The sequence below is a fragment of the Hoplias malabaricus genome, chromosome 5 (genome assembly GCF_029633855.1).
Source record: "Hoplias malabaricus isolate fHopMal1 chromosome 5, fHopMal1.hap1, whole genome shotgun sequence".
Classification (NCBI taxonomy): Eukaryota; Metazoa; Chordata; class Actinopteri; order Characiformes; family Erythrinidae; genus Hoplias; species Hoplias malabaricus.
In genome coordinates, this window is record NC_089804.1 from 44,513,622 (window position 1) to 44,527,059 (window position 13,438).

Sequence of the window (13,438 nt, forward strand, 5' to 3'; positions counted from 1 at the left end):
GTTTCTTCTTGTTGTGCTCTTTTCCTGTGAGACTTGCACCATGTCGCTTCATATCATATTCTCCCAATGCCCAACTGATAAACTGCTTTTACATAAAATGCAAAAAGCTCTCTCTCTCTGTTTCGCCATCCACCGGTCTTAACCAAGAGTATGTTGTGGTCCATTCACTACTGAAACCACACCTTCTCTTTTTTGTGGCTACACTGGCCATGGCTGCCGAACATAATCCAAAAAACATGCTCTCAAATTTGAGATTGTTAACAATATTGAGAAGGCGTTTGTGTGTGTGTCAACAGCTTGTCGACTAGGGCTGGGCAATTCATCGAAAATTAATCAAAATCGACATTCAGAACTTCTAACTGAGATAATATTGTCTATATCGATTATATCGATTGTTTTTAACAGTTGTTTTTTTATAATTATTATTCTGTTATGTCCCCACTGTGTGTCCATGTACCTTTAAAACCATGCTACCAAGCTGTAGTCAAGTGATTCTGCCCCGCCCCCGTCTGCCACATGGAAGCATCCTAAACACCGAAGCAGACCAAGCGACTCGAGCAGCTTGTACGAAAGAAAATAACGGTGTCTGTGGTTTGGATATGCTGTGTTTTGACTGTAATTAATACGACACTGAACAAAAAGTCAAATGTAAATGGTGAAAAAGAAAAAAAAAAGAATAGTTTCCGTGCCCAAAGCACAAGCACACACCAAATATAAACAGTGCTCAAAAAAACAACAAGCTCCCAGCAACATTAGAAAAAAATATATCAGCTTTAACACTGGAGCATATTTACAGTACAAGCCTCGTCACTGAACTACGAGGGTCAAAAACACTGAAACAAAATAATCATTCATTAACCGTAATCGTGGTAAAATGTACAATTAATCGTGATATTGATTTGTGCTCACATCGTCCAGCACTACTGTCGACTACCGCTTTTATTTCTCAAGAGTAAGCCTATGTGTTTTTGTTTTCAAACAGCTAAACAAACCTAAGTCACAATTTATAATTCATATATGATACAAAAAAAAAAATAAATATATATATATATATATACATACATACACACTCACACACACACACACACTCAAGCAGCACCGCTGTGTCTGATCCACTCATACCAGCACAACACCACTGCAGAGCTGAATATATATATAACACCCAAACCACATCCCTGCTTTGTGATGATAAAATGTACAATGAGTATAAAATGTGTATTTTAAATGATGTATTTGGGGTTTTTCTGGTGCTGAAAAACAAGATAACTGTTAGACTGTAAACAAGTGAAGGGTGGTCTCTGATTTTTCCACAGTACCTTGTGCTAAACGCCTGGGTGTAGATGAGTCAAATACGGCAGATGGCCAAATTTACTCAGGCTTACAAGGCCAAAAAATAGAAGCTGAGCACAATGGGAAGCAGAGAAAAGGAATGGAAAGAAGTAGCTCCATCCCGGAATGCTCCTCCAGTTCCAACCGTCTCTTCCAGCGTCTCATTCAAAGAATGGCTGGCCTGCGTTTTCAGAAAAGTGTGTCCAGCACCCCTGGCAACAAGCTGCTAGCTCCTCTGTGATTCCTGTCCCTTGCCAAACAGGGATGCCCTGTCGTTTCTTGGGGATTTTGAATTCCGGGGTTTCAGGGTCTTTCATCATTGCTTTTGGTTTTTGGGATTGTTTTGGTTGTAGCTCAGTAAAAAAAAAATGTTTATCTGGATGACAGGAAGTATTTCTGTGTCCTCCTTTCTCTTTCTCTCTCTCTCTCTCTCTCTCTCTCTCTCTCTCTCTCTCTCTCGTCTGAGGAGCTCCGTTTGCTATCTGGCTCAGGAATGAATTTGGAAGGCTTATCTCTACTCTTTCCCCAGCTGAGGCGTGGAGGATGTGTTAAGGCGTCTGCCTCCCGACAGGAAAGACGAGCTATATCTCGACAGATAAGGCCACGGCCGGCTTGAGAATTGTAACAAAAGCAGACAGCTCCGATGCAGGTGAGAACACGTCAGGAGGACGTGCGTGGGCCCGCAGCCAAACGATTCGCAGACAGTTAAAGGAGGGAGGTGGGGCAATTAAAGGCAATTATCTGCCCACAACAGAGGAATTGTTCCCCTCATAGTGCGGCAATGAACATCTGAGGTCCTGGAATAAAAAAAACATTTACCATTATTATGTGTTTCTTAGCTTTTAAGGGAACAACGTCTAAGTTTATGACATTTACTTGTATATTCCCTCTGTGTTTTCGTTCCTGGGCTCCCCCTACAGTTTCTGCTGTGCTGAGCCTGGAGTACCAATGACAGAGGCTCTATTCTCTTTATTACAGATTAGTGAAGTATCACAGTGATTCTGAAGTTGTAAAAAGGTAAAAAGGTAAAAAAAATGCTACGTAGCGTTCCTTTAAAATAACTCCAAGCCAAAATATCTAATGTTATGACTAGAAAAATGAAAGAGGTCAAAGCAGAGGGTATAATATCAGTACTCATTCATTCCGTTGATTTACGGATTCAATGTAACTTGAGATTGCGATATCAGATGTTCATATCTTTAGGATCCCTGCTGTTCTGGCAAACCATCAAGTAAAAATGCCGTCAAATGCTGAAAGATAATACACACACAAACCTTCTTCAAACACTTACAAGCAAGTTAAATGAACACGTAATTGAATATGATGATGATACACTAGGCCTTTATATATTGAAACTAGGGCTATACTTTTCATGTAAATATTTAAGGGGAAAACAGTCGAATCTCTCAAGATCGATTCCCAAGGGGGACATAAAATATCTGTGTACATTTATTTATTTGTTTTTCTTTTCCAATTATCCAATAGAAAATAGAGATGACACAAATCAAACACAAAGGCACAGCAGCATCTGCCGCCAGTTCCCTGGATTATGAGAAAGTGTATTCTTTTAGTCGATTCTGCTTTTATCTTAAAACCGCCCTGTTGTCCAATGTCTCTCTGCACAGTGAGAGCAAGCACAATAAAGTCTAAACCTGTTCACTGATTAGGAGTCGACTCTTAAGAACTGATTATTTGATTCTCTTTAGTGAATTGGGTATCAATTTGTGATTCAATGATTCAGAGAATCGGGACTCTTGGAGTCGACCCAGTGGCAGTTTAAGCAGCAGTTTCAAATTAACACAAACCTCAATCAACTGAATGACTATGATCTGAACCTGCTGTTCTGAACAGTGGATTAATCATGATTCTTTCCTGATTTTATTCATTTAACCGTGGCCTGTTAACTTTTGTGAGCCACTTCATAGCAGAAAAGCCCAAAATCGGTTAAAATACACAGACCTGGAAACCCTTGTGTTGGTAGTGGAGCCAGTGGAGCAATCCATTGTGAAGCATATGAAGGGGGGGATGCAAAAAACAAAATAACTCATTTTTTTATGTATATTATTAACACGTTTTTTCCATTTATTGTTTTAAAAAAATTACACAATGTGAACAGCCCAGACGTCTGGATTCTGCGAGACTGAGGCAGTGTCCTGTCACTGGCGCATGACATAACACGGCAGGGCCAAAACTGCCTTTAGTAGCAATGGAAGAGACAAGCCTACCCCAAGTGCCTCCTCACTGTAACCATGGCAACCATCAGGAGGCCAGACTAGTGGCATCACAAGGGGGCAGTGTGGACCTTATAGAAGTACTTGAACACGTTTGTGTCGTGTTTCTTTGTAAGCCCACACACACACCTGCCGAGTGCATTTGCCCGATTGTCCAAATCCACTTGGGGCCCTCTCACTACTGCCTCCTTTCATTGCTCGGCTGTTCTCGACTTCCACGCGCAAACAATAACGCATATAACGCAATCTCATAGCATGACATGAGCTAATTGATTATAGACGCTGCCGGGGTTGGTGTCAAACTCGTACAGAAGCTGAGTGAAAGAGCCATGCCGAGTCTGAAAGGATCGCTCGGAAAGTGAAGGCTTTGTGTTATAAAAGGTAGTAACTCATTTAGTGCTCCTTTTGTTTCCAGAGGTATGTACGCTGCTGTGGTCTTGGGAACTGTTTCAGAAAACAAGTAAGAGTTTTGTGGCGAGGGAGGCAAAGCTTCGGTGGTCTGCACAGGAGACAAAAGCCCTGGGTGAGCTCACCACGTTCCGTTTTGGAGGCCCTCTTCAGGCTGGACATTAGCATTCTTGTAGGGGTAAACTTGAGGGTCTGGTACCAACTTAGAGCCAAATATGAAGTTCTTCACACTCACACACAGAAAAACAAATAATATGTTATTCTCGGCCCGAGGAGAGGAGTACTGACAAGAGAACACAGCACGACGTATTACAGAGAGAGAGAGAGAGAGAGAGAGAGAGAGATGAAAGGGCAGAAAGAAAGGAAACAAGAAAAAGGAAAATTTAAATGGGTGAATAAAGAATGAAAGACTGAAAGAACGAAAACTGAAAGAAAATTAATGTTAAATGTTAGAAAAATTAAGAGTGTAAAAGAAAAAGAAAGCAGTAAAAAGTTGTAGAGAGTGAACAAAAGTGTAACTAATATATGAGAGAGAGAGATAGAGAGGTGTGAATGCATGAGGAAAGTGTTGTTTAAGGGCACTGGTGTATTGAGTGAGGCAGGCAGACGGTGGCAGACTGAGGCATTGAGAAATGGTCGTGGTGTGGGGAGTCCAGCCTATGGAAATGTGTCATGAAGGCAATTCCATTAACATCTTAATAAAGGCTGCCAGGGCCCAGGAGAGCCTTGAGGCACTGGCCTGCGCTCGCGACCGCTGGCTTGGGCTGAAAAAGAAACAGTTGCCCTGGCACTGCCTTGGCTTAGGCGCATTGTGGCTGCATTTGTTTTTGTTTTGTTTTGTTTTTTTTTGTTCTTTTGGAAGTCCGTTGGTCTTCCCAGAGGAATGGCCCCTGTGTGCACTCCCTCAATCATGGTCCACTAGCTCCCGTCTCTGCACTGTGTTTCATTTACTGTCTTCTCCTCCATCTGCCCAACTGCAGATCTAAACAAAAGCCTTTGTTTTGGCAAGCTGGCGGCTGCAGGGGGAGACCAGGAGAAGAGAGGAGTGGGGAAAACTGGGTTCGACAGCGGCCCCCCAGATCTGACTGGGCACGGCGAGCTGTACGGCCCGGTCTCTGTGGCAGGAAACGTTTTCTGCCATCACTATATCTCTCCATCCATCCTTCCATTCTTATCTTTCCCTGGCGTGCTCTCTCTATCTTCTAAAACCTTCTGAAAATTCTGCGATAACAGGGGTCTTATAGGCTTAGAACATGTCACACTGCAGGAGATGACGCCAGTAAAATCTGGACCAAATTCAGTGGCAGGCTATGAAATATGATTTTTGGGATTCGTTTTGATTTTGATGTAAGAGAATGATGTCAATTGTTTCAAGCTTTGGCCAAAATTTCTCACACAAATAAAGGGCCTTTGGATAGTGGTCATGCTGAATCTAAAATTGACTTCCAAATATAGGACCCTCAACTTCTTCAAATGTGGAGTTGGATCCAGTTTCCAGGCCAGCGTTTTAAAATGGCCAGCTGATATAACACAAGCGTGTCTGAAACTATTCACTATATAGTTCTGTGGTTAGGCAATTTTTAGTAGTGTCTGTAAAAACATGCATTAGGTTCACTACCTTCCTTAATTCGGTACTCTACAATAGTGCACTGTATATTGACAGTCTCTGAAATGGCTATGATGTGGTGGTGGTGTGTTAAGTGTGTGTTGCGCTGGACTGAGAATAGTCCACAAACCAAAAATGTCCAGCTGACAGAGTCTTCTGTCCATCAATGAAGGAGTAGAGGACGACCCACTGATGACCTACTATCTTTGACTTTCCATATACAAGGTGGACCAATGAGGTAGGAGTGTCTAACAGGGTGGACACAGTTTTTAAAAACTCCAGCAGCACTGCTTTATCTGGTCCACTCGTACTAGCCAACACAATCTAACACAGTGCCGCTGCAGCACTGAGAACGATTCACCACCCAAATCATACCTTCTCTGTTGTAGTTTTTGGGGGACCTGACCATTAAAGAGCAGGGTGAAATGGGAATAAATAAGTGGTGGACTACAGTGTGTAATTGTAGAACTACAAAGTGCTTCTGTATGGTCAGTGGAGCTGATAACGTGTACAGTGAGTGTAGATACAATGTAGGTGATCATTCAGTGTAAGCACTTCATACATTTTTACCCACAGTTGCTTCATCGTGATCAGAGCACGAGGCAGGAATGCATGAGACAGCGTGACACACACACACACACACACACAAAACCTTGGCATAGTCTCTAAAAAGCAGTGCAGGGTCCGGTCATGTATTGTAGAATTGGGTTTGGAGAGCATGCATTGATTTTTACCTTCTGCACTATGTGTTGTTCATACTAAAGCAGCCCTATTTGACATTGTTGCTGCCCCATGGCTATCAATCTGAAAAGGCCTCAATGAGATGGCAAGCTAGCGTGCAGCACACAAGCACTCAAGATGATGAAGGCTGTGAAAGAGTGACTGGCCTTTTACTTACATGCAACTGCCTCTCCCACTGAGCTGTCCTCTAGCACAGAGATACCTCTTAACTTTCATTGCCATAATGTGTGTGAGTACACAAAGTAACAGGGAAGTACCTTTGTGACTGCATTAGGGAAATAAATACTACATTTACCACTGACAGCAGACAGCCGAGACAGACACGACTGCAATTGCCATGAGAACATCTACAGAATGACAATGACAACTTTTATTCTTGCAACTGTTCTTATCGACTTAACAGGGAACTAAACATTCCTTGCACTTAAAGTTTGGGAAGACACTGTCGTAAAAAAAAACAAAAAAAAAACATTTATTTTACAGTCATATAAAAGGTGACTGGAATTTACACTGTGAAAATGCCATTACAAGACATGTTGACACACAGTGGTGTAGTTACTCTGTGGATCATGATTCTGAATGGTGTAAAGTCCTCTATATTACACTCATATCACTACACTCTTAAACCATAAAGAATGGTTCTACAACCAGTTTTGCAAGGAATAAAAAAAGTAAAAAAAAAAATACAGGATTCTAAACAGAACCATTGTCTTTAATGAAGAACCCATGAACAGCTGTATTTTACAGGTGTACTTGTGCAAATCTTGGCTCAGGAAGGTATATGATATTAAAAAGCTTATACTATAGAAGAAGGATAAGTCGTATATAACCTTGGGATAGTATAATATGGTCCAATATATTTATACATATTGTATTAATCAATGTTTTTATATTTTATGCTCTGTAACAGCCTAAAATAATGCAGTTACTTTAATAATGCAGTTAGGCACTGGTGTGTATGCTTTTAGTTTATTAGTTTTCAGCCAAAAAAAAAAAGGCTTAACTGGCAAAAACCAGCATTCAGCCAGAAAAAAAACATTATACAGACAAAACAAATCAAGTTTAACTATAGTCTCCTCTCCCAGCCACCATTGTTCATGGTAATGCAGCTTCAGTTTTGTGCATTTAGTTTCAAGTGAGCTTCTTATCGTTTACCACCAGTTCTACATTCCTTTGTGGTATTTAAATGTTTTTTTTTTTATTATTTTTGCAGATTTTCAAGTGTAACTATTTGAATGTAGCCACCATCTAATCAAACAGCTAGCCTATTAAATTTAGTACAGACAAATAACTTATTATCCATGCCCGAGTGATATATACATCAACATTATTTGGTAATTTACAATTGTTCACAGTGATCTAGTCGTCACTAAACTCATATGTTTTCCACTGTAATAAAAAGTGGGCAGATGAATGCTCTGTTTAAAACTTGCTTCAGGTGCGCTACAGGACCCGGATTTAAAGTCGAAACTTGAGCATATCTCATATTTGAATATAAAAATTTACTGAAGCAAACATTTACATATTATATATACACAACATGAAAATATATATATACAAACATGTACACACACACACACACACACACACACACATATATATTCCTCCCACGTCCAAAAACACATGTTGCTGCTGGTTGATTGGCAACTCAAAAGTGTTCATAGGTGTGAGTGTGTGTCACCCTGTGAATGACTCCCGCCCCCTCCAGGGTGTGTTCCTGCCTTGCGCCCAATGATTCGGGGTAGGCGCCGAACCCACCACGACCTTGAATTGGAGGATGAATTCATAAGTATAAAAAACTACTAGTACTTAACTACAATACTGCACACAAAAGCCTATTGCAGTCAATGAACTCAGACTGGCCACCACCTGTGAAGGGTGACTCCTCCCGGCCGGGAGTGCGAAGCTGTAAATGTGTCAGCACCCACACTTAGTTGTGACCAATCTGGACACTGGCACTCTCCTAGCGAGAGTCTGTCCACCAACTGCTCCTGATAATTAGCCACAACGCGAAACATGGGCCTAATTAAGGTGTAGCTCGGCTCCGGGGTCAGCGCAGGGCTTAAAGCTGAAGGTGGCGCGGCAGCGAAGACAAATTATCGCAGCACAATGTTTACAACCTTTGCCAACTATAAAGGCAAACACTGGGAGAGGGGCATATGGTGAGGGGACTTAAGAACCAAAGGACAGAATGAGGAAAGAGTTGGTTCCGCTTCTCCTTTTAATTTTTTTGGTTTCTGTCTTTTTTTGACAACACAATCTACTTCCATGGTCAGTTTCTTCATACATTATTCATCAATGTCAAACACAGACTGTTATCTGTGCAGCCTTGTTCCATGAGCAGATAAAGACATGTAGACATATCTGCTCAGATTCAAGTATAAATATATATACACATACACACTGTTCTGGAGACTGAATCAACTTAAGGGTCAGGTTGATAGAGATGTCTGCTGTGACAGCTGGACTGGTGAGAAGTCCAGACAAACAGGCCAGCCGTGAAGTCATGAAGGAAGAGGTTAAGACAGGCACATAAGACAAACAAACAGGGCAAACACATGCTCGCTCACTCATTCACACAAACATTTGTTTTCATACAACATCAGGATGTTTGTTTAATAGGCTGATAAAATTACTAACACAATTACAACTGAAGTACACGCCTGCAGTTCAGCTCCTTTAGTTTTTTGAATGACTATTTCTAAAATGTCATGCTGTTGTTTGCTATATTTTGTATTTCAATGTCATATATTACTAATCATTAATAAGTCTTTAATATTTTTTTTATTTGTTTTTTTTTTTCCCTGCACGCAAACACGTAAGGAAAATAGACTGTAAATGATTGTGTGTGTGTGTGTAAGTGTGTGTATACGCACGTGTGTGAGATCAGTGATTCAGTGGGGGGTGGGCACAGAAAGCACAGCCCCCCAAACGCATTTTGTACTGTTCACTCATTAAGAAATAGGTCAAGGATTCCGGCTGCATGCATAGCAACTTGTCAGAATCTCTCAGGCTAAACAGGGGAAAGCCTGCCTGCCACTGGGAGAGGGAGGGTGGGGGGTGGCGAGAGAGAGAGAGAGAGAGAGAGAGAGAGAGAGAACCATGGTACATGGTATGCGCCAGTAAGGTGCAGTAGTCACTGGTGACACAGCATGTATCTAAAACAATCACTGTCTCATTCATGACCCACCGACCTCACATGCACCACTCTGCAAATAAATTCAGCTCACAGGCCTCAGGGAACTGTTTGTGTGTGTGTGTGGGTTGAGGAGTGGACTGGGAAGGCTAGGCCATTATCAGTCTGAAGTCACAGCTTTGTACTCCAAGTCATCACTAAGGACTCACAATGTCCTGCTCAGCTAGTAATAGCCTTACAACCCAAAGGGGGCGCTATTGAGTCACATTTGCAAGCCTGGGGTTGTCGAGACCGCTCTGAAGACATAGGTGCCTTACGCTTATCTTTGCAGCTGTCCTAGTCATGTGCGGAAAGACAAGCTCCTCAGCAAACTGCCCCCCGTTTCTGATGAATAGTGGCACACATGAGTGAACAGACAGCAAATGTTTTAACAGCTTCGTGCTGTGCCTTCACAGCTGCTGAGTCGAGCCGCACTTACAGAGAACAGCAAATAAAACAATACTGCTAGTAAAGCGGCCAAACAAGGTGTGTTGATAGCCCTCACCTGCCTCTAAACACATCTGGCACTCGGTGTGGTCAGAATAATGAGCAAATTTTAAATTCACAGAACTTAAATATAACATAACCATTGCACATTATTTATTCCCAGCTCTCGAATACAAGCAACAGAGGGATTTGCAGTCCCTTCTTTCAGCACATAACACCTCCCCATTACCTCTAAGGATACATCTAACGTGTCCGACCGACATAAGCATGTCCATACTTCGCTCGTGTGTTTGACCATCTGACTCCACATTCAAAACTAACTGAAGCAGCTAAGTAAGCTAGAGCTTTTCCCCTTCTCCGCATGGCTTGTAGATTCATGAATGCGCTTCCAGAGAAGTGCTAGGCAGTGAGGCAGAAGGCTCATGCTTCCACTGAAGTCCTATCCCTCGGCTTTGTCTAGTTAACCTTATTGACTGAAGACCGTGTGATGTGGAGCCTCTCAACAGTCTCTTCAGCCTCCTGTTGCCTCATCAAAAGGAATAAATCTCCACGAGGGTCTGCGCTCCAAACAGCATGTAATCCGACCCTGTTTAACTGACCACAGAGGGAAGAAATCAGCACTTTCTGAATTCAAATATGCGAGTTTTGCAGCGCTATGATGGTGTGGAACGCAGTGTGGGGTCACTCCTACAGCCGCTGTGAAACCTAAACATTTCGATTCAGCTTGGTGATGATTCACGCTAAAATGATCGGCTACATAAACACACTGATGTTTTCTTTCATGTCGTTCATGTTTCTTTCAGCAAACTATTTCTCCGAATATTAAACTGCTTCTCCCAAATCAAAGGCATATCCGATTCTCCGATTCTCTGTGAGTGGGGATCATAGAGCATATTAGTAAATGTGTTTACTGTGTTAGCATTAACTGATCGCTCACTAAGAAACACTGAAAACTCGCCATCCGTCATCCAAGCCAGCGTCGAGGTTCAAGCTCTGTTTCACTCTTAAGAGATCAGAAACAAATAAATAAATAAAGAGATTTTCACACTTTCAAACACAGAAAAGTATGAGTAGTTCATAAAAACCTGGTTCTAGCCATGAGCCATAGAGTTGGGAGATATGACCAACATTTATATCACAATATATTTCTTAACTTCACTTGATACAATATAATTCCAATATGGAATGGACATGAATATTATAAAGCATACAGAAAACTGCCAAACACAAACAAGAAAACTGACATCACAGACAAACATAAACCACTTAGATATGTCAATATTAACATTAACTACAGTTAAACTAACTATACAATTGAATCCAATGACCTGATGACTGTACCTTGTAATGAACGTCTGTCAGTGATGTATAAATATATATAAAACTGGAATATTTTATGACTATATTTATTGATATTGAATTATTGCCCAGCCCTAATCAGACATCACCATAACACTACATGCTGGAAGGGAGACGTCCTGGTCTACACCTCTAAGACCCCAGTGTATGGAGATAGAGCTTGGCTTCCAGTGTAGGTTATAACTGAGTACAATTAACTTCCAGCCCGCTTGTACTGAGTAGGTTACATAGCTGTTATTATCACAGCTGATATGTTCTCTCCTTCAAATTCTGTGGATAAAAACTGCCCGAAAGGATTAGAAGTCATTAAACGAGAAAAGGGCACCAAAATCTGCCCGCAGAAATGCAGCAACCGTACTACAACTATCTCCTGTTTGAGCTTCCCTCTCAACAGTGCTGAGTTTCTCCCTCCCTCTCTCTCTCTCTCTCTATCTGCAAGTCTGCAAGCCCACAGGACATTTCCACAAAAAGCTAGCTCAAGAAATCCTCACAGCACACCATCTCCATTATTCACATGTCTAAACTGTAGCTGTCTGCTTTCATTATAGAATAAAATCAGTCTCAACCAGAGATGCCTCACCGTCACACAAACAGGATTAAAGTAATATAGGTAGGAAGGTTTGGATGTAGGCCAGAGTGTGTGTGGGTGTGTGTTTGGGGAGGGCACCTGAGATAAACATCATTAATGAACACCATCATTCACTAATCTAATCACTACTCCACTGCTCTCTGGGATGTATTTCCCTCTCCCAAAATCCTATATCCCAGTGGTCACTAATCTTGCTCTCCTGCTCTTGGAGATCTACCTACAGCTTCGTCCCAAATCGAATACAATTAGGCTGAAGTGGATTGAACTAGAGCTGGATCAAATGCGTTGGATACGTGAGCTTTGGAGATCTCAGGAAGGCAGATCTCCAGGTGAGGTGTTGGTGAGGTGACCACTGGACGATGTGCTGCTTTGGTGTGTCCATCCCAGGACTAATATATGTAAGAAATGTCAATTAGTGGTGTGTATATATCCTAGTGTAACCTATCACTCCAAAGTCCCTGACCACAGGGGTCATACAGCTGCAATCATTGACACCAAGCTATGAATGACCTACCATTCATCTTACCCCGGCTAAAAACTACAATTCAATGACCGAGCAGCCATCTGTACTTGAAGCCCCGTCCACAGCTTCTTTTTCGCTTCCTCCACTCCACCTTAAACGCTGCAGCGGTTAAGGTGGCATGAGAAATTCGACCAAGAAGCCATCCCCAGTGAAGCCGGGCATTCAACACATTAGTATTCGTGGCCACACACATCTCGAAGCAGCCCTGCAAACTGGAACGTGGTGAGAAGTACGTTTTCTCGACACTCACCTCCACACAGTTGAGGTTAGTGGAGTCGAGCCTCAGTGAGGATGTGCTTCTCTGTGTCTCTCACGTTGGATAAATCCCATCGAGTAGAAAAAAAGAAAAAAGCGTCCCCGGCTCGGTAATGTTCAGGAGGGCTTGGGAAACACGGAGCCGCTGAAGCCCCAGCTCTGCTCAGATCGGCTCTGTCTATGCCGCGGCAGTCAGGGGCATGTCCGGCTCTTCCGTTCAGGGCGATGCTCGAAGAGCGGCGAGCTCCACCACATTCCCTCACTGGAGGAGAGAGAGACAGAGAACGGGAGTCCTCCTCCCACTGCCGGCTCGACCTCGCTCTCACTCGGGCTGCAGACTCGCTGCGGACATCCACAACATACACACACTGTCTCTCTCGTGTCTCTCTCTCTCTCTCTCTCTCTGCGTGTTCACTTCTCCGACGGCTGCACGCCGGACTGGCACCGGAGCTTGACGATGTACGGCATTACACTCTCTCTCACTCACTCTCTCTCTCTCTCTCTGCCACTCTCACAAGCGCTCTCTCTCTCTCACTCACTCACTCTCACAAGCTCTCTCTCTCTCTCTCTCTCTCTCTCTCTCTCTCTGTGTGTGTGTGTGTGTGTGTGTCTCACGCTCACAAGCTCACTCTCTCATTCATAGAAGATTTCTGTCTTACTCATTCAGGCACACCTTAGAGCTCTCTCTCACTCACACACAAACACAGAGAGAGAGAGAGAGAGAGAGAGAGAGAGAGAGAGAGAGAGCAACGTTTAAATCCAGCACCCATTCGGT

The 13,438-nt window shown here is 42.7% G+C and overlaps 1 protein-coding gene across 1 annotated transcript in view; it reads right to left on the reverse strand.

Moving 5' to 3' along the window:
• The window catches only part of plxna2 (plexin A2), a 301,903-nt gene extending 288,813 nt beyond the window's left edge, over positions 1-13,090 (reverse strand). The window contains exon 1 of the mRNA XM_066670429.1: positions 12,659-13,090. The gene's annotated coding sequence lies outside the window, so the exon portion shown is untranslated. The remainder of the gene's footprint in view (positions 1-12,658) is intronic.
• Between the last annotated feature and the right edge of the window lie 348 nt (positions 13,091-13,438).